This window comes from Pongo pygmaeus, chromosome 14, assembly GCF_028885625.2.
Source record: "Pongo pygmaeus isolate AG05252 chromosome 14, NHGRI_mPonPyg2-v2.0_pri, whole genome shotgun sequence".
Lineage (NCBI taxonomy): Eukaryota > Metazoa > Chordata > Mammalia > Primates > Hominidae > Pongo > Pongo pygmaeus.
In genome coordinates this window covers 2352304-2374890 of record NC_072387.2, presented here as the reverse complement: position 1 = coordinate 2374890, position 22587 = coordinate 2352304, and the positions used below count along the sequence as shown (strand labels likewise).

General features: G+C 38.3%; 2 pseudogenes; both read left to right on the top strand.

Moving 5' to 3' along the window:
- Nucleotides 1–4576: 4576 nt before the first annotated feature.
- LOC134738061 (keratin, type I cytoskeletal 18-like) lies at nucleotides 4577–5222 on the top strand (annotated as a pseudogene).
- Nucleotides 5223–9419: 4197 nt separating this feature from the next.
- On the top strand, nucleotides 9420–10720 carry LOC134738025 (C-terminal-binding protein 2-like; annotated as a pseudogene).
- The last annotated feature ends 11867 nt before the right edge of the window (nucleotides 10721–22587 follow it).

The following is a 22587-nucleotide window of genomic DNA, read 5'->3' as shown; positions in this document are numbered from 1 at the left end:
CGCAGTCTGGAAACCTAGCTCTTTTTGTAATGAGTTATTTGGCATGAAGTCCAGTCAGGAGGGCGCCTCATGACTGGGCTCAAGGAACACAAACAGGTCAACTTGTTTTTTGTGATTGTCTATTGTTTTTCAGTAACTAACATATAGGAATAAATGGAAATAGAGAGTTATCTGAAACAGAGCTGGATGGAGGCCTCAGGGGGCTCACACAACCTGTTCTGGGACTTGGTGACTATTGTTTGAGACCATGTTCAATTGAGTTCAAATTTAATATTTAACTATTACTCCACAAAGTGTCCGAAGTAATTCCTTCAAATGTAGGATATTATGTAACTACTCACAAACTAAATTTCTCAACCAAAAGTCATAAATTGAGGACAGAGATTTAAAAAAAAAGTACTTCTAACTACATCTGTCTACAGGGGACTCAAATCATTTTATTTATTTATTTATTTATTTATTTGTTTAAGAGACATGGTATTGCTTTGTTTCCCAGGCTTGTCTCAAACTCCTGGACTCAACTGATCCTCCCACCTCAATCTCCTAAAATGCTAAGATGACAGATATGAGCCATCATACTATATAGTAACAAAAACAGACTAAAAGTGGTGAGATGAATCAAAACAATTTTATGCAAATCATAACCAAATGAAGACAGACTATGTCACAATTATATTATGCAAAATACTTTTTAAATAACGGTCTTAGTTTATTAAATGTACTGTAAATTAAAACTGTCAAAGAAAACAAAGGAGAAAATAATAAAAGGGTTTATTCACTGGAAATCTATGACAATTATACACATTTATATAATTGTGTGTATATATCTAATTATGTATACACACACACATATATGCACCTCACATGAGGATTTTAAAATAAATCAATAATATCTTGACAGAACACAAGCAAAAAACAGCAATATACTGAGAACAATATTTTAATACACCAATTCTGTAATTAATAATAAAGCCAGATAGAATATTAAAAAGAAAACAAGGGACATGAAAGTACTCTAAAGCAGTTAGATGTAAGAGATGCATAGAGACCACTCTACACAAAAACAAAACTCACAGTCTTGTCAAAAGCTCATAAAATATTTTCCTAAAAATAAATATTAGGCAAAAAAAAATTTTAACAGAATTTTTAAAAAATTGAATGTTACAGAAAACCCTACAAAAAATCAGTGAATCCAGGAGCTGCTTTTTTGAAAAGATTAACAAATAGACCTCTAGTAAGACTAATAAAGAAGAAAAGAGAGAAGAATCAAATAGACACAATAAAAAATGACAAAGGGGATATCACCACTGAACCCGCAGAAATGCAAACTAACATCAGAGAATATTATAAACACCTCTGCGCAAATAAACTTGAAAATCCAGAAGAAATGGATAAATTCCTGGACACATACACCTCCCCAACAAGACTAAATGAGGAAGAAGTTGAATCTCTGAATAGACCAATAACAGGCTCCGAAATTGAGACAATAATCAATAGCTTACCAACCAAAAAAAGTCCAGGAGCAGAAGAATTCACAGCAAAATTCTACCATAGGTACAAAGAGGAGCTGGTACCACCCCTTCTGAAACTAATCCAATCAATAGAAAAGAGGGAGTCTTCCCTAATTCATTTTATGAGGCCAGCATCATCCTGATACCAAAGCTTGGCAGAGGCACAACAACAACAAAAAAAAGAATTTTAGGCCAATATCCCTGATGAATATCGATGCAAACATCCTCAATAAAATTCTGGCATACCAAATCCAGCAGCATATCAAAAAGATTATCCACCGGCTTCATCCCTGGGACTCAAGGCTGTTTCAACATACACAAATCAATAAACATAATTCATCACAGAAACAGAACCAACCATATAAACCACACGACTATCTCAATAGATGCAGAAAAGGCCTTCGACAAAATTCAACTGGCTTTCATGACAAAAACTCTAAATAAATAGGTATTGATGGAACGTATCTCAAAATAATAAGAGCTGTTTATGACAAACCCACAGCCAATATCATGCAGAATGGGCAAACACTGGAAGCAGTCCCTTTGAAAACCAGCACAAGACAAGGATGTCCTCTCTCACCACTCCCACTCAACATAGTATCGGAAGTTCTGGCCAGGGCAATGAAGCAAGGGAAAGAAATAAAGGACATTCAATTAGGGAAAAGAGGAAGCCAAATTGTGTCTGTTTGCAGATGACATGATTGTATATTTAGAAAACCCCATCGTCACAGCCCAAAATCTCCTTAAACTGATAAGCAAATTCAGCAAAGTCTCAGGATACAAAATAATGTGAAAATTCACAAGCATTCCTATACAACAAAAACAGACAAACAGAGAGCCAAATCATGAGTGAACTCCCACTCAAGATTGCTACAAAGAGAATAAAATATCTAGGAATCCAACTTACAAGGGATGTGAAGGGCCTCTTCAAGGAGAACTACAAACCACTGCTCAATGAAATAAAAGCGGACACAAACAAATGGAAGAATATTCCATGCTCATGGAAAAGAAGAATCAATATCGTGAAAATGGCCATACAGCCCAAGATAACTTATAGATTCAATGCTATCCCCATCAAGCTACAACTGACTTTCTTCACAGAATTTTGGAAAAAACTACTTTGAAGTTCATATGGAACCAAAAAACAGCCTGCATAGGCAAGACAATCCTAAGCAAAAAGAGAAAAGCTGGACGCATCACGCTACCTGATTTCAATCTATACTAAAAGGCAACAGTAATAAAAACAGCATGGTACTTTTATCAACACAGATATATAGACCAAAGGAACAGGACAGAGGCCTCAGAAATAACACCACACATCTACAACCATCTTATCTTTCACAAACGTGATAAAAACAGGCAATGGGGAAAGGATTCCTTATTTAATAAATGTTGCTGGAAAAAATGGCTAGCCATATGCAGAAAACTGAAACTGGATTAATTCCTTACACCATATACAAAAATTGACTCAAGATGGATTAAAGACTTAAATGTAAGACCTAAAACCATGAAAAGCCTAAAAGAAAACCTAGGAAATACCATTCAGGACATAGGCATGGGCAAAGACTTCATGAGTAAAGCATCAAAAACAATGGCAACAAAAGCCAAAATTAACAAATGAAACCTAATTAAACTCAAGAATTTCTGCACAGCAGCGAAACTATCATCAGAGTGAACAGGCAACCTACAGAATGGGAAAAAATGTTTGCAATCTACCCATCTGACAAAGAACTCATATCTGGAATCTACAAAGAACTTAAACAAATTTACAAGAAAAAAAAAAAGAACAATCACATCAAAAAGTGGGCAAATGATATGAACAGACACTTCTCAAAAGAAGACATTTATGTAACCAACAGACATATGAAAAATTGCTCATCATCACTGGTAATCAGAGAAATGCAAATGAAAACCACAATGAGATACCATCTTACGTCAGTTAGAATGGGAATCATTAAAATGTCAGGAAAGAACAGATGCTGGAGAGGATGTGGAAAAATAGAAACGCTTTTACACCGTGGGTGGGGGTGTAAATTAGTTCAACCACTGTGGAAGACAGTGTGGCAATTCCTCAAGTATCTACAACCAGAAATACCATTTGACCCAGCAATCTCATTACTGGGTATATATTCAAAGGATTATAAATCATGCTACTATAAAGACACATGGACACGTATGTTTATCGTGGCACTGTTCACAATGGCAAAGTCTTGGAACCAACCCAAATATCCATCAACGATAGACTGGATTAAGAAATTGTGGAGTATATACACCATGGAATACTACGCAGCCTTTAAAAAAGGATGAGTTCACGTTTTTACAGGGACATGGATGAAGCTGGAAACCATCATTCTTAGCAAATTGTCACAAGGATAGAAAACCAAACACTACATGTTCTCACTCATAGGTAGGAGATGAACATTGAGAATACATGGACACAGGGCAGCGAACATGAAACACTAGTGCCTGTTTGTTGGTTTGGGGTTATTGAAGGGATAGCATTAGGAGAAACACTTAATGTAAATGATGAGTTGATGGGTGCAGCAAACCAACATGGCACATGTATACCTAAGTAACAAACCTGTACTTTCTGTACATGTGCCCTAGCACTTAAAGTATAATAAAAAATTGAAGGTTACAGACTATAATTTCTGACCAAAATGGATTAAAGCTAAAAATCAATAACAGAAGAAAATTCATAAAATTCACAAATACATGAAAATTAAACAATTTACTCTTCAACATGCTTTTGTTCAAGAGTTAGAAAACTTAATATTTTGAACTTGTCTATTATGCAAAAAGTGATCTACAGATTTAATACAAACCCTATGAAATTCTTAATATTATTTTTGACAGAAACAGAGAATGTGACTTCCCAAAGTATACGGAATTTCAGGGGACCACATAAAAAAAGTTGGAAGCATTACAATTACTGATTTCAAAACATGTTAAAAATCTACAGTAATCAAAATAATTTGTTACTGTCAGAAAGTCAGAGAACTAGGCTAATAAAAAGGTCTTTGCCAATTCTGCGGACAGTGCCTGCATCGTCCTGCAGACTGACAATGATCATTTTGCTGCTGATAAGCTTAAACTGTGAGGCAGAGCTGGCCATGTGCCAGTCTGTGGAGAGCGACATCACTGATAACACCAGTGTCACTCAGTCTCTGCTGGAATCAGAGATCAAGGCCCTCAAGGAAGAGCTGCTCTTCATGAAGAACCATGAGGAGGAAATTAAAGGTCTACAAGGCCTGATTTCCAGCTCTTGCTTGACCATGGAGGTAGATGTCCCCAAGTGTCAGGACCTTAGCAAGATCATGGCAGGCATCCAGGCCCAATATGAGGAGATGGCTGAGAGAAACTGAGAGGAGCTGGACAAGTACTGGTGCCAGCAGACTGAGGAGAGCATCACAGTAGTCACCATGCAGTCCGCTGAGATTGGAGCTGCTGAGCTCATGCTCAGGGAGCTGAGAGGTAGAGTCGTGTCCTTGGATATTGACCTGGACTCGATGAGAAATCTGAAGGCCAGCTTGGAGAGCAGTCTGAGGGAGGTAGAGGCAAATGGAGCAGATCAACAGGATCCTGATGCACCTGGAGTCAGAGCTGGCACAAACCCGGGGAGAGAGGAACCAGGCCCAGGAGCACGAAGCCCTGTGGAACATCAAGGTCAAACTGGAGACAGAGATTGCCACCTACTGCCGCCTGCTATAAGACGGGGAGGGCTTCACTCTTGGTGATGCTCTGGACAGCAACAAATACCTGAAAACCATCCAAAAGAACACCCCGGCAGGATAGTGGACGGCAAAGTGTTGTCTGAGACCAACAACGCTGACGTTTTGAGATGCTGAGCCAGCAGAAGCAAGGTCCCTTTGGGGAGAAGGAGGCCAATAAAAAGTTCAGAGGTCAAAAAAAAAATTACCTACAAATCACAGAAGTGTTTCCTTCACACAAAAGTAATATAGATTCATTAATTCATAGAAGTGGAAATTGGGAAAATTTCCACAACTACTCACCCAGAGAGGATTAAAAAATTAGTTGACCATCAACTCATAAAACAAATACACAAGTCATAAATAAAGTATGAGTAATGTTTATACAGGCAAAAGAACAGAGAATTATGTTGGCAATAGACATATGGTTGATCCATATTTGACTTATTTTCTACACTCCTTGAAAGTGTACACAGTTGAATATAGTCATACAAAATTATAATATATAGGCAGAATCTAAAAACACAATTAAATGATGTAAGGCAGCCTATGTTAACAAGGAAATACAGGAATATAAAATATTAGAAAACAAAATTAAATAAACATTAACCTGTGAAACACTGAATAAACAAAGCACACAACTGAAGAAGACTGTTTGTAGATAACTACAATGTTCAACCACAACTGGGCACCTATAAAGAGCAGATTTTGAATTATTAGCATATGGTTAGAGTAACAAAATTGCACAACAAATGCATTAAAATCTCCCATAAAGAGCATTTAGAAGAAAGTTTTAATAAAGATTTCTATGATATTAGAAACACTTTTTATTATTTTCTTAATATATTTCTCCTCATTTTATACAAATGGAAAGGCTATAATTTATTTTCTTCTATTTTATTTTTTGAGACGGAGTCTCTCTCTGTCACCCAGGCTGGATTGTAGTGGCGAGCTCTTGGCTCACTACAACCTCCACCTCCCCGGTTCACGCCATTCTCCTGCCTCAGCCTCCCAAGTAGCTGGGACTACAGGCACCCACCACCAAACCCGGCTAATTTTTTTTTGTATTTTTCGAAGAGAACTGGTTTCACCATGTTGGCCAAGATGGTCTTGATCTCCTGACCTTGTGATCCTCCCGTCTCGGCCTCCGAATGTGCTGGGATTACAGGTGTGAGCCACTGCGCCCGGCCGGCTACATTTTTTGTATTTTTAGTAGAGAAGGGATTTCGCCATGTTGGCCAGGCTGGTCTTGAACACCTGACCTGGTGATCCACCCACCTCAGCCTCTTACAGTGCTGGAATTACAGGCATGAGCCACTGCACTGGCTTATAATTTATTTTTTTAAAAACAAAGAAAAGACTTACATTTTTAAATACGGGAACAACATGAATATTGTAAAATATGCTGTGGAACACTACAATATAATAAGCAAATAGAAATAAATTATAATATCATTCAGATAAATGTTGAGGAAAGTAAATGGAAACACTAATGATGTTTTTCTATGCAGTGAATTTAGACACAAACTAAAACTTTTCTTAATGTGATGTGCATACTATCTAATTCACTTTCTATACAACACATAAATTCAAGTGTGCTATTCTGAAACCCCTGAAGCTAAAATTATACGCTAATTTGACATACATAAAAATAAGACAGGGAAAACGTACAGATCACAGTCCCACTAGGCTTTATATAAGATTAATTAATAAAATAACTCATTAAGAAATAATGTAACAATTAAGAATTTATTCTATTCTTGGCAAGTTTCTAAGTTTTTTTTATGGCATTAAGGTCTTTAAAAATTCTTTGAAATGAGTGGTTACAATAAACTATTCCACAAGTGAGGCGCTTGGCATAGAGAGTTCACATTTCTAAGTTAGTTTCTATTAAGGAAAAGAAAACTTTTTGACCTACATTACCAGAGATGAAAAAAAGAATAAAGTGAAATAAAAGATTCAACTTTATCATATGTTCTGAAGTTCTTTGTGCTCTGATAAATTTTTTTCCGATATTTTTACACGATCACTTTGAAATCACAGGACTGAAAATTATGAAGCAGAAGCACTTGTCCTTGGTGTTTCTGAAATATGTGAACCAAAACCCAGTGTCTGCACTTTTACTCTCACAAACTTCTGACATGAGGCACAGATTTTACAAAACAGCTTAAAATAAAAGTCTCGCAAAATGTGCAGATTTCCTCAGATCCCAAAAAGCAATGGAAAAGCACTCAGACCACAAGGCCTTCATGAGAATAACAGAAAGAATAGGAGAACTTTGGCTCTCACTGTGAATGCCCTGGAATGTTAGTGGAGGAACAGGAGAAGCCTTAGAAGATTTAGGAGCATAATCAGCATAGGGTAGGAAATTTCCATCTGCGGCAGCAAAAGAAGTAAATCTAGGATTTTCCAGAACCAATTTCTTTGAAGCAGAACTTCCAACACCACATTTTTTTTTTCTTTTACTATTATTATTATTATTATTATTATTATTATACTTTAGGTTTTATGGTACATGTGCGCAATGTGCAGGTAAGTTACATATGTATACATGTGCCATGCTGGTGCGCTGCACCCACCAACCCGTCATCTAGCATTAGGTATATCTCCCATTGCTATCCCTCCCCCCTCCCCCCACCCCACAACAGTCCCCAGAGTGTGATGTTCCCCTTCCTGTGTCCATGTGTTCTCATTGTTCAATTCCCACCTATGAGTGAGAATATGCGGCCAACACCACATTTTTAAGGTTTTCTCCTTGGCCTTTGCACCTCTTATCTTTGTTATTTGTTCATTCTTTCCTGTTGGGGTGATGCTTATTTTTCTCTCTCTTTTTACATTCCAAAGATAGTTCCTTTACTGTGGAACAGGGGCGTCCAAGGGAGACCTCAGCCATGAATTCTTAGTTTCTGTTTCTGGTTGAGCCAGCAAGGCCCTTTCCTCATCCCCCTTTTCTGTTTATCACTAGAGACAGAACCTGAAAACTATGGTTGCAGGCTGCTAAAAGCCTAAAATAAAACACAGCCATAAAAATAACAGAACAAGCCGGGTTGGAAAAGCTTGCTGCACAAGGCAACCAGGTCTGGCTTACATTCACCACATCATTTCTTCTTTCCCAGCAATTGGGCTCAAGAGAAAATGTCCAACTTTTAGTATCTCCCTCAGTATACAATGAGAATAGTGGAACATATGTTCAAAGGTTTGGCTTTTTGGGCTACCGCTGGTGACTAGATTCTGTCTCCCCCAACAGGGAGTGCTAAAGGAAATGGCAGAGTAATAAGAATGACAACTTATGACTGCTGAGAAAAGAAGCTGAATGCTTATCACAGCCTCAGAGAAACAAACACTGCAATCAACTGCGGAAGCAAAGACTGCCGTGTCTGGAAAATAAGGGGAAAAATATTTTTACCTTAAAAATACACACACAAGGCCAGAGAAGACACACCGAAGACCCTGTTAATGAAGCACCAGAATATTCAGCCTCACTGACTGCTATATTATCTTGTAGTAAGAAACTTTTTACATACTACGTTACACAGTTGTTTTATAAATTTCTGAATCTCATCAAAAGATTGCAGGGCATACAGAGAAGGCAGAAAACAGAGAAAACATGTCCCAATTAAAGAAATAAAATAAACCTACAAATATTGACCTTTAAAAATCTTTGTTGATCTTGAAAGGTCAAAATCTGTAGGTTTATTATTTTGTTGTTGTTTTTGTTTTTGCATTATATAGTTTAAAAAATCAAAATAATTATCAAAGCCGCTTAATGAGACCGGCACTCCTCCGGTACGCGGGGCACCGGGAAAGGAGGAGCCTGGAGACCATGCCGGACACATTGGTGGCCCCAGGCTCAGAGCAGGAGCAAGGACCAGGCTGCACCGGGCCAAAACCGCCTCCACTTCCAGCGTTCGCGGACTCCAGGAGCTCCAGACCTGGGGTCGTGGTGAGATTCTTTGATTGATTGTGTGATGGTGGCTGAGTTGCAAGCAAACAGGTTTCATCACCTTAAATTGCTTTGAACAAATTAACCTGTATTCCCTTACAAAGATGGACAGCCCATCGTGTGAACTATAGATTTTCTGAATAAATTTATATTGGATTCATAGTGGTGTCATGCACGCAGACGCCTCCGAGTTCCCCTAAGTTCTTAGAGGACTGCTTTGCCTTTTGATCTGAGAATTGCAAAGTTCCCTAAAGAATGACATTTGTGGATAAGCGCAAACTTAAGAGAGAGCGATTGGACAGAATTTGTGTAGGAATTCGCCTCCAGATCATGAAAGGCCCCCTGCACCCCCGCCCTGTGGTGGCGCTGCTGGACGGCCGCGACTGCATTGTGGATATGCCCATCCTGAAGGACCTGGCCACCGTGGCCTTCTGTGACGTGCAGTCCACGCAGGAGATCCACGAGAAAGTTCTAAACAGAGTCGTGGGCGCCATGATATACCACACCATAACCCCCACCAGGGAGGACCTGGCAAATTTCCAGGACCTGAGAGTGATCGTGCGGGTTGGCAGCGGCTACGACAAAGTGAACGTCAAGGCTGCTGGCGAGCTCGGAATTTCTGTGTGCAACATCCCGTCCGCAGCCGTGGAAGAGACAGCCTACTTCACTATCTGCCACATCCTCAACATGCACTAGAGGAACACATGTTTGTAACAGGCACTGTGGGAAGGCAAGCGGGTTCAGAGCATGGAGCAGACCTGCGACGTGGCCTCGGGAGTGGCCCGCATTCGTGGGGAGACGCTGGGCCTCATCGGCTACGGTCGCACGCAGCAGGCTTTTGCAGTTCCAGCCACCGCCTTTGGATTCAGCGTCATATTTTATTACCCCTAATTGCAGGATGGAATCGAGCAGTCCCTGGGCGTGCAGAGGGTCTACACCATGCAGGATTTGCTGTATCAGAGCCACTGCGTCTCCTTGCACTGCAGTCTCAGCGAACATAAACACCACCTCATCAATGACTTTTCCAGAAAGCAGATGAGGTAGGGAGCATTCCTTGTGAACACAGCCCGTTGTGGCCTGGTGGATGAGAAAGCCTTAGCACAGGCCCTCAAGGAGGGCAAGATACGAGAGGCAGCCCTCGACGTGAATGAGTCGTAGCCCTTTAGCTTGGCTCAGGGTCCATTGAAGATGTCCCGAATATCATCTGCACTCCTCACACTGTCTGCTACCGCGAGCAGGCGTCACTGGAGATGAAGGAGGCAGCTGCCACCGAGATCCGCTGAGCCATCACAGGTCGCATCCCAGGAAGCTTAAGAAACTGTGAACAAGGAATTCTTTGTCACATCTGTGCTTTGCTCAGTAATAGACCAGCAAGCAATTCATCCAGTCATCGTGGGCGTGGCTCCAGGAGGAATTCCTGCATCCAATGAAGGGATCATCCCTGGATGCATCCCGGTGACTCACAACCTCCCGACACTGGCACATACTTCCCAAGGGCCCTCTCCCAACCAGCCCACAATCACGGGGACAATCGAGAGCACCCCAACGAGAAGTAGTAGAGAATGCCGGAGGGTAATCATTCTGATACACTTGGAAACAAGGACAGTGAAAAATAGATGAACTAACAGAAAAAGAATCTGACGCTCTTTTTAGCTGATTCTGGACATATACATCATTGATGTTGCAGTGTTAAAACTACAAGAGTTAGAAAACTGAAGATGTCGTCTGCTTACGGATGCTCTGAAAGAATAGGGTGTGATTTATTAACCATCAACTTCCGTTATTGTGTGTTAAGTTTTTCATCTGTGAGTCAAATCACAAAGAATAAATAGAACTTTTTCCTTTGTCAGTCCCTTGGGCAGAGCAGGACCGGAACACCCTGCTCAGAATGTTGCATCAAGACTTCAAACATCAAAATAAAAACCATGAGGAGGAAATCCACATCTTGTGACTTGAGTCCCTTCAGTCTACAGGGACTGGTTACCGCTTTTTGCTAATAGGAAGATCACATTACTAGAAAATGTGGAGTAAACTGTTTGCCTGTTTTAGACATCTGCACGCATAGGATAGAAGACAGTACCGGCTCCTGTACAGAGAAACGTCTCTCACATCTGAACTGCATAATGAGCGGGCAAGTTGGTTGTAAGTTCAGTAAAAGCCTCCGATAATGCAAAAAATAAAAAATAAAAAATAAACCAGTATTAAATTTCACAAGCTGTTTGTAATCAAATATATTTTCTCAGTTTCAGATGCTCTGCTATTTTATTGAGTGGGAAGTCTTGCACTAAAAGTGTTCAAGAAAAATAATATTGCATTTCCTTATGTCACAGGAAACACTTTTAATGGTAACTTGTCAGATTGTCTATGAACAAACCCACTTTTTAAGACACTGATAAAATCTTCTTTTCTTCACGTATTTTATACAAGAACACTTCAGATGTAATGGATGTGACTGATTTTGAAAAATCCTATTAGATTTACATCAATTAGTTACATGTTCTATTCATAGTCTTTTGTGAATCATTGCCTTTTTGTTTAAAAAGATGGCCTGTTTTGAGCCTTTCATTAGGTACATTCCTGTTTTTGTGACAAAAGAAAAATTTTAAAATTGTCCCAAACAGAAAAATAATGCCTATCAGAAGTATGGTTTGTTTTAGTGCGAGTTACCGTTACTGTAGATGTTTATTGTAAATATGGACATTTAGCATTCAGTGCAGTTTTCAATAAAATGTAATTAGAAAAAAACTGCTTAATGAACACAAACAGAACATAGACAACAAAATAATATTAGAAGTGATACATAAAGAAAATGAGATATCAATAAAAATATTTTTAGAAACCAACAAAAACTGTGAATCTGAGGAACACAATAACTATATTAAAATTTCAATCAACAGTCACAAAAGCAGACTAATAAAGCAGAAAAAACCACACAATTGATGACATTGTAGTTGTAAATATTGAGCCATGAAAACAAATATTTTAAACAGAATAGAGAAAAAATATGGGACGTACTGCACACCATCAAGTGGACCATTGTATTTATAAAAGGAGTCTAAGAAAAACAATATAGGAGAAAAGTAATAAAGAGGTTATTTTTAAAAAGTAGCTGAGAAATCTCCAGATGACCAGATAATTAAACAAGAAGAAATACTGCCAAACAAAATCCTTCAAGTGGAATAATTTCACTTCAGGAATAAAAAAAAAAAAAGCCTTTCCAAAATAAATAAAAGCTGAGTGTGTTACTAACCACTAGAACAGTCCTAAAGGAAATGTTAAAGAAAGTCTATCACATCCGAAAATGAAATGATGCTGCCCAGCATCATAAAAGCACATGAAAATAGAAAACTCTCTATTAAAGATAAATATATAAACAGGTATAGAAATCTCTACTATCATAACGATGGTGCACAAAACTTTCAAAATATTGCCATGGAGTTTAAAAAATGCAGCACAAATCTGCATAAATGTGTGTTCATAGATAATAAGAAAAGATAATATGTGATATTAATAACACAGGGGGTATGAAAAGGTACAACTTTGCATTCAGTTGAAATATAGTTGTTATATATTGTCATAACCTTAAAATGATTTATATAGTCTTTATTTCTCAAGATGATTACCAAAAAAACCTGTAGAATGTATACAAAAGCAAATGAGAAAGAAATTGAATCACATCACTACAAAATCAACAAACAAAAATAAAGCAGTAAGAGAAAAAATGATAAATAACACGTCTACAAGAAACACAGAAGACAATTACAAATAATAATAGTAACTTCATTAACTGCAGTAATTGCTTCAAATATAAAAATTAAATACCTTAAAGAAAATGAATAAATAATTTAATGGATTAAGAACAAAGAAGATCTAGCAATGTGCTCTCTACAGGAGTCACTTTAGCTCTAAGGATGCAAATAACTTGAAATTAACAGTATAAATAAAATATATATTATACAAAAAGTAGCTACAATTGGAGCATCATGGTCATAATTCTATTAAACAAAATATATCTTAAGTCAAAAGTGTTAACGAGACAGATTGGAATTATGTAACGGTGAGATGTATTAACTTGAAAGGAATCTATAACAATAATTTATAAATCATATAAATATAATTTGAAAAACCTGCAAACATATACCATTGGGATTTTCACAAAAAATACATTAAATTTTTATATTACTATATATAACACTGACATTTCTCCTTTTTTTTGGAGACAGAGTTTCTATCTCCCAGGATGGAGGGCAGTGGCACGATCTTGCGATAGGCTCACTACAACCTCGTCTTCCCAGGTTCAACTGATTCTCGTCTTTCAAATATGTAAAACAAATATTGACAGAAGTCAAGCAAGAAATATACAGCAACACAACAATTGCGGACTTCAAGACTCCACTTTCAATAATTACTAGAATAGTCAGATATAATATCAGGAAGAAAGCCAAACCTGAACATTATAGACCTAACCAGCATTTACAGAACTTTGCAATCAAAAGCAGCAAAATATGCAATATTCTCAATCACACATGGTACATTGTGTTAGGATACATGTCTTATTAAATTTAAGAAAACTGAAGTCATATAATGTAAATAAACTAGAAATCAAAAGCAAGAAAATTTGGCAAATAAGTAAATAAGAGGAAATTACTCAAAATCTTACATATAGTCTTGCTGAAGTGTGAGGTGATTTAATATTAAGATGTCAGGGCCGGTGCGTGACTCATACCTGTAATCCCAAGACTTTGGGAGGCCAAAGTGGGTGGATCACTTGAGATCAGAAGTTTGAGACTAGCCCGGCCAACATGGCAAAACTCTATCTCTACCAAAAATACAAAAGTTAGCTATAAGTGGTGGTGCATGACTGCAATCACAGCTACTCTGGTGGCTGAGACTGGAGAATTGCTTGAATCTGGGAAGCAGAGCCTGCAGTGAGCACAGCTCACACCACTGCCCTTCAGCCTGAGTGACTCACTAAAACTCCATCTCAAAAAAAAAAAAAAAGAGGTTATCAGTACTACTCATGATGATATAAAAATGTAATGTAATTTTCATCAAAATCCCAATGGTATTTTTTTTGCAGAACTTTTGTGTATAATTCTAAAAGTTGTTTAGGAACTGTTACTAGCCAAACACCCTTTAAAAAGGACAAAGAGTTACTACATTTTCTGATTTAAAATCATGATACAAAGCTACAAAAATAAAAACAATATGGTATTGCCACACAAACAGATACATAGGTGATGAAACAGAATAGAGATCCCAGAAATAAACCGTTGCCTATGTGATAAAATAGTCCTCCATAAACTTTCCATGACCACACAAAAGAAAAATAAAAATCTCTTTAACAAAGAATTTTCAAAACTGCATATTTGCAGAGAAAAAAATAAAGTTGAATGCTTCCTTTGTATCGTATACAAAAAGAAAAGTTTTTTTTTTAATGGATTCAATACTTAAACTAATACAATTCTTAGAAGTAAACATAGGGGAAATGCTTATGACATAAGTCTTAAAACTTTGCTGAAGTATGACATCAAATTCATAAGAAACAAGAAAAGAACAAAAAAAGGGAGTAAATTAAGCTTCAAGTGTTTTACACATCAAAGAAAACATTTAGTGACATACAAATGTCACCTAATAAGTGGGTGAAACCTGGGCATGGTGGCTCACGCCTATAATTCTAGATCTTTAGGAGGCCAAGGCAGAACGATCACTTGAGGCCAAAAGTTTGAGAGTGGCCATGAAAACATAGCAAGACTCTGTATTGTATAGGGTTATATACGTGCATACATACATACAACAGAAAAGAGTAAAAATATTTTCTATTCTCATATTTGGTAGATGGTAAATTTCAAAATATATAAACTCCTATAACTCAACAACAAAAAAAGTTAATAACTTGATTTAGAATGGTAAATGTTTGAAATGACTTTCTCCAAAGAAGATATAGAAATGACTAGGCATTTAAAAGGATACTCGACATCACACTTCTATAAAAATGCAAAGCAAACTCACAATAATCTATCATCTCAAACCGATTTTTAAAATAGTGTGAAAACTCTTCAAAAAATTAAAATGATATTATTATATAAACCAGCAAACCCCCTTCTAGCTATATATTTAAAATATAGAACACATGATCCGGGAGAGATATTTGCACTTCCAAATTTATTGCAGCGTTATTAAAACAAGCCAAAAGGCAGAAACAACCGAGATGTCCCTTGACAAATGAACAGTTTAATAACAAGTGGCACATACGCAAAGTGGAATATTATTCAGTCTTTAAAAAGACACATTACATGATAATTATTGAGAATATCAAGTTAATTGAAATAAGCCAGCAACAAAGTGATAGTGTATGATTCCATTCATAATCAGGTAACTTAACTAGACAAACTCATAGGAAAAAAAAGGTAGAATGGCCTTTGTCAAGGGCTGAAGAGATGATAAAATGGGCAAATGTCTTAAAAGACATTTAATTTTAGTTTTGCAAGACATAGAAGTTCTACGGGTCTTTTGCATAACTATGTGAATGTACTTAACACTAATGAAATATATACTTAAAAAGAATTAAGACGGTAAATTTTACATTATGAGTTTTTACCACAATTACAATTTTTAAAAGAAAAAATATGGAGTTATAAAGCTTTCCAAAAATTAAATTTGGTTCACAAAAGATTTTCTCTCACACAAAGGAAGTATAGATTTATAATTAAACACATGGTGAAATTAAGACTATTTCACTGACTATTCATCCATACAATATAAGAAAACCATTGAAAATCAGCCAAAAAATACAGAAGATGAGCCATGAGCAAAGTTGGGGACTTATTTATAGAGACAAACAAACACATATATAATTTAATTTTGAAAACATATGACCGACTTATATTTAATTAAATCCAATATTAGTTTCCTGAGTGAAATTTGGTTTTCAGTTTGGGCAAATGAAGACCTTTCTGGGGTTAAATGGATTATTTCTTCTCCGTTTCTTGATATGGACCTGTGCTGGGGACTGGTCAGCTCTTCAAGTGCAGTGCACTCGGTTTTGTTTCTGTGCCAGGATTAAACCTATGATATTTCACATTTCATATATAAACCCCTATCAAGTGTTTCCAGGGGATGGCTGCCCCATAACCTATGTTTTGCCAAGTGTTTACTATGAGTTTCACCACCATCCTCTTGAACGTGGTATTGTAACTAAAACTCTTCAGGAAATTCTACTTAAAACTAAAATCACGTATATCTCAAGAAACTCCTCTGTGATTTGAAATGCATCTGTCACGTGTTGTCTGCAATCAGCATCCTCTTTTAAAGAAAGTAGAAAGGACAGATGAGGAAACTGATAGTGTTACTGCATGGGAGACAGAGGTGAGAATACACATGGTGGACTTCAGGTTGTATTCTCATTTAGCAGAGAGAGGGAGAGACAGCCATCTGCGGTTTCTTTTACAAAGCCAGTAATCTCTGTCATGAGGGCCTCATACTTAGGACCTAATTACCTCTGAACTCTTAAGGCCATCACACTGGGCATTAAGGTTCTGGAATGTGAATGGGGGAGGAAATCACATAGTCTGTTGCAACTTCCAAAGTTATATTTTTTAAAAATATATTATTTTTCTCCTACTTGCTCTGTCTTGTGCTTCCTCTCTCAATCTCTCTGTTTCCCTTTCTCTCTTTTTCTGTGCACACATCTGCCTATCTCTTTCATTTTTCACCTCTCTATTGTAATCCTCAAGAGGAGGAAGCGATCTCCAGTGTCCTAAGATGCTCTAGGTACAGACCCACATGATAGAGAACTGAGGAGATGCCCAGACCAATGGAGAGGAAGGAACTCGGGCTCTCAGTTCACGCTGAATCGTGCCAATTTCCATGAGGCAGAGTGGAGGCTGATCTTCCCCAAAATCCAGCTTCAGTTGAAATCAGAGCCCCAGCCAAGTAAAAGACCTTGAGGCAGAGACACCAAACTAAGCTATGTCGAGATTCTGGTTCACAAAAATTGTGAGATAGTATTTGTTGTAAAAATGTGCTAAAATTCAGGGCCATGTTGTCAGAGAGGAGCAAATGACTAACCACCTCTTTCAGGCCCCAGGATCTTCCCTCCACTCTGTTCCTTTCTTTCTCAGGCTGCCTGCAGCCACATTGGTCCCTTCCTGACCTCCTCTGCTGAACTCACCTGTGCCTGTGAGTCTCTTCACAAAGAGTGGCTTTTTCCTGACACACTTTCCACAGGACTGTCTCTCTGTTGCCATTCTGGTCTCAACATAATGTCACCTCAGCAAGGCATTCATGTCCCCTCCAGGCAACCTCTCCCCATCCCTCCCTCCCAACATTCCACTTTATTTCCATTATAAAATGCTCTTTTATTTTGCATGTACTTGCTTTAGTGTTTTTGTCCTGCAGTCCTTAGACTGTGAGCTCCCCGCGGAGAGGCAGGGATAACATAATCATTTTTGGTGCCACATGGTGAACCTACCAAGGTAGCTGCCACAGGGTGAGTGCTAGGGAAAGAGTCGCTGAGTAAAATAACATGGAAAATCACAAAGCCCTTCTCCCTGCTTTTGGCCACCCAATAATTTGGAGATCATGAATGATAACAGGAGGTGCAGGACCTCAGCGTGACTCTGCCTCTGGCTCCAGCTGCTCCAGTAAAGCCCAGCGGGCACAAGAAACACGGAGTCTGCCCCCACCTAGAGGCTGTCACTAGCACTGTAGCCCCAGGGTGAAGCATCACAAAACAGGTACCTGTATTGGGGGATTCTCAAGGCAGTGGCTCTTCAGAGACCCCTGGGAAAAAGGAGCAGTATTTGAAGGCTCCAAGGGCCATAAAAGTGACCTAGGAAGCCTCCCTTGATTCCTATTTTCCTGAGCCTCTTTGGATGTGCTGTGTACTCATTAAACATTTTAACAGCATTCAGAGACACTATTTTCTTCCACTTCCGAATGAAGACCTCAAGGACACCCCAAAAACTAGTATTTTTTCCTCGGCCCCACACTCCAGAGCCCAGTGAATTGTCACATTCTGCTTTATTCCAAGTCCTCATCTGTCCAAGTCTCTAGGCCTCTCTCTTCTCTGAAGGACCTCTAGAAACTGAAAAGCCTCTTCTTAGAGTCTCAAAGCGCAGTGAGTTACCAATGAAAAGCCAAGGCGAAGAGACACTTATGAGTATCTGAAATCCTTGATATTATTCCCTTCAAGTACCCCTATTTATGAGGGAGAAAACGGATTCTTTCTTTCGCGTAGCCTGTCTTTATATCACACGGGGTGGTGGGGGAGGGCAGAGCTCATTTTAGTTCCAGGTGCCCACAGAGGTGGGAGTCACAACCCCAGTCCTGTCCTCTCGAAACAGCTGGGGAGGTCCCCAGGCCCGGCAGAACCCAGGGAACCTGGAGGATCCTTCAGCCCATGCTGTCAGCTCCTGGAAATGTAGATGGGGAGAGGATGCCTCTACCTCATGGCAAAGCTGTCTGTACTATTTCTTCCCCTTTTGTCACTTCTCTGGTTTCCTCTTCCCTAACCTCACCTCCATGATCTCCACCTTAGAAGCGTGCGTGTGTGTGTGTGGTGTTTGTGTGTGCGTGTGTGTGTGGTGTGTGTGTGTGGTGTTTGTGTGTGCATGCCTGCACACCTATGTGAGAAGTGGAATAGTAGAATGCCCAGGTAGAAAGTAGAGCACAGGATTTGCCAGGACTTAGGGGCGCTAATTTCCAAAGCAAATCTGATGGGTGGGATGCATGCAAAGCCTAGGAAGCTGGCTCCCTCCATAATACTCTGTGTTCTGCCCAATTTCTGCGATCTGGACCAGTCTTTGGCTTTTTTTGGGCCTCAGTCTTCCTGTTGTAAAATAAGGAGTTGAACACAAAACTGTATAAGCACATGTTCAGTGACGACATGTTGTCATGTTCAATACCAGATACAATATTGGGATGGGGTGAGTTTGGGCAGACTTAGGTGTCCATAGGTGCTCAGGGCTCTGGAAATGGCCAATGCAGGTAAGCATAGAGCACGGTGCAGCCAGGTTTTTTTTTATGTAGGGCTAGGGGATGAAACAATGCACCACGGGCTCTGCTCTTGAGGCTGGTCCCACAAGAATTTATCACGTTCAACCAGCAAATGTTTGATGCATTTCATGTCCTGTGAAGCCCATGTCCATCCCCATTACAGTGACGGGCACAGGGTACTACACCTGTAAAATAACATCTTTTGCCTTTTTTTTTCTTTTTAACTGCATAGATATTTCTTTTTTCTCTTTTTCTGTTTTGTTTGTTTTTTAACTAATTTTTAAGACATCTTTACAGGTCAGCTGTGGTTCTTCAGACCTTTAATTGCAGCATTTCGAGAGGCGGAGGCAGGTGGATCATTTGAGGTCAGGATTTCAAGACCAACCTGGCCAGCATGGTGAAACTTCGTCTCCACTAAAAACACACACAAAAAAACTAGCCAGAAATGGTGGCCCATGCCTGTACTCCCAGCTACTCAGGAGGCTGAGGTAGAAGAATTGCTGAAACTTGGGAGATGGAGATTGCAGTGAGCTGAGATTGCACAACTGCACTACAGACTGGGTGACAGAGCGACACTGTTAAAACAAAAAAAAAGAAGATTGAGATCTTTGTACAGTGTATGTGTGAGCCCCTTTGTAATTTCATGGGTTGCAAATATTTACTCCAATTTTGGAACTTCTTTTCTAACTGTGGGGTTCTCCTTAAGTTTGGTTTGGAGGTTATTAGTGTTTTGTTTTGCTTTGTTTCTATGTACTTTCTCTCCAAATTGATTTATAGATTTGTATTTTCACAATACAATATTTTGGCAAAAATTTGTGGAAGCTGTCTAATCAATTTAAAAATCTTAAATACATATAAAAAATCAGAGAACTGTAAAAACTGTCCTGAAGAATAACAAAGCTTGTGAGCTTACAATGGTATATATTCAGACTTAGATTAAAGCTATAGTAATAAAAGCTATGTATGTTAGTAATGCCAAAATAGGCACAAAGAAAACTAGAAAAACTCGAGAGTCCAACTCAGACCCACACAATTGGATATTTTGTACATTACAAAAGAGGCACAGAAGAGCAGTGGAGAGAAGACAGTCTTCTAGGTAAATAGCCTTGGGTCAACTGGTTATTTATGTGAGAAAGAAATACTATCTTACATCATTAACAAATTTCAATGATAAGTTGATTTTAAATTTTAAGGTGAAGTTGAAAACAATATTTCTAGTAGATGACATCGATAAATATGTTCATGACCTTGGCACAGACCAATATTTCTTAGGACACAAAGTGCATTAACCATCAAGACAAAAATATTATAAATTGGATCTTATTAGAATTAAAACCTTCTCGTTATAGAAATTAAACCTTCAGGAGAGTAGAAAAGAAAGAACAGAGTGGAAGTCTACATTTGCCATATATTTATGTGGCAAAAGCCTTATATCTAGGTTATTTAACTAAATACGATCAATTAATAAACAACGATGCAATACATTGAACAAAATTGTCAAACATGTGACTAGGAGTTCCACATACAGAACCGAAGGGCCAACAAGTAGATAAACATATCCGCATCCTTATGCATCAGAGCAATGCGTACTACAAATACAATTTAATACCACTATGCAATAGTTAACATTTTTGAAATCTGATAAAATTAAATACTAGTGATGATGTCAAGCAACTGGAAGTTTCTTATACTATTCTGTGTGTAAACTGTTATAACCATATTCAAAAACTTCTGGGTAGTATCTCCTTACTTACATGATGTACTTAACCACACTCTAGGACCCAGCAACTCCACTATTAAGTATAATAGAAATGCCAGCATAGTTTGCAATGCAGAAAAGTACTCGAAGCAGCATTATTTGGTACTTTTCCAAACTGAAAACAAATCAAATGTGCATCAATAATAAAACAACTAAATAAAACAGCTACGCATTCCTTTATAAGGGTACATTATTCAGATATAAAATTAATTACGGACATATTAAAATGTACAAAAATCGCTCAAACACAATTTAATTAGATTTAAAAATCCTACACGAGCAATCAGATAATAGAAAAAAGAGGCATCCAAATAGAAAAAAAATTGATTTCTCTCTCTCTATTTGCAATATGAGTCTCTATGTAGCGAATGCTAAAGCCTCTCCAAATATTGCATTCTCAATTTCTCAGTTACCTATTTTTTTGTTTTTTCAGCTAAACTAATTTATTCTTCTGTATAATTTCACCTTCTTAATAAACCCCAGGGCTAAAAAGTGAGAATAAAATACTTGTATGCTTCTTGTTCCCTCATTATGAAAACTTGTCTGGATGAAACCGATACTGTCCTAGGGAGCTGGCATAGACAGTGTTTATTTCCGTTCTCAGCAGGGATGCCAGACAGCAAGAGGGAGTTCCTGAGAAGGAGCCAGGTGCCCCATACATACGGGGAATTCTCAGCCATGTTACGTGACAACCACAAGCATTTTCACTCCGGTTAGACAGGACTCTGGATGGTTGTATGGGAAAAGAGCCAAACTCTAAGGGAGAGAAATATGACATTGCAAAGATGTGTGCATTTACCCGGGGAGGATTTATTGTGTTAAATTATGTGCAAAACACTGCACAAAGAGCAATTAAATTGAAAATTATTAAGGCATTACCTTTACTTCGGGAAGCTCACACTAGTCAGATTCTCTGAACCCCGAAACTTAACAACAACCTAGTGAAAGCTTGTTCAGAGTGGAGAGAGGGTGGGGGCAGGAAGGTAAGGTTAAAACTCAGGCTGGGTGGATGAGATAATTGCCCCAGTAATGCACTGGAAGTATGGATGTGTTTCGGATGGGTGAAGACAAAATAATCTCAGCAGAGGGTGCAGATAAAAAAGGGCAGAAACCCAGAAGGCTTATGCAGGAAGAGGAATGAGATTGCTGGACTGAGGAGAGTGACAGTAAAAAGCAGAGGTACAAAAATCGGTAGCATTTCTATGCAACAATAACATTGAATTCCTGAATATCTTCTATTTTTATTGCATTTTCAATTTCTTCCCTCAGTTACCTTTTTTTTTGTTTTTTTTCATTTAAACTAATTTATTCGTCTGTATAATTTCACCTTGTTAATAAATCCAAGGGCCAAAGAGTGAGAATAAAGTACTTGTGTGTATGCTGTTTCCTCATTTTGAAAACTAGTCTAGATGAAACCGATACTGTCCTAGAGAGTTGGCATAGACAGCATTTATTTCCATTCTCAGCAGGGATGTCTGCCAGAAAGAGGGAGTTTCTGAGAAGCAGTCAGTTGCCCCATACATATGGGGAATTCTCAGCAATGTTAGGTAACCATGACGAGCATTTTCATTCTGGTTAGACGGGACTCTGGATGGTTGTATGGGAAAAGAGTCAAACTCTAAGGGAGTGAAATACGACATTGCAAAGCTTTATACATTTACCCAG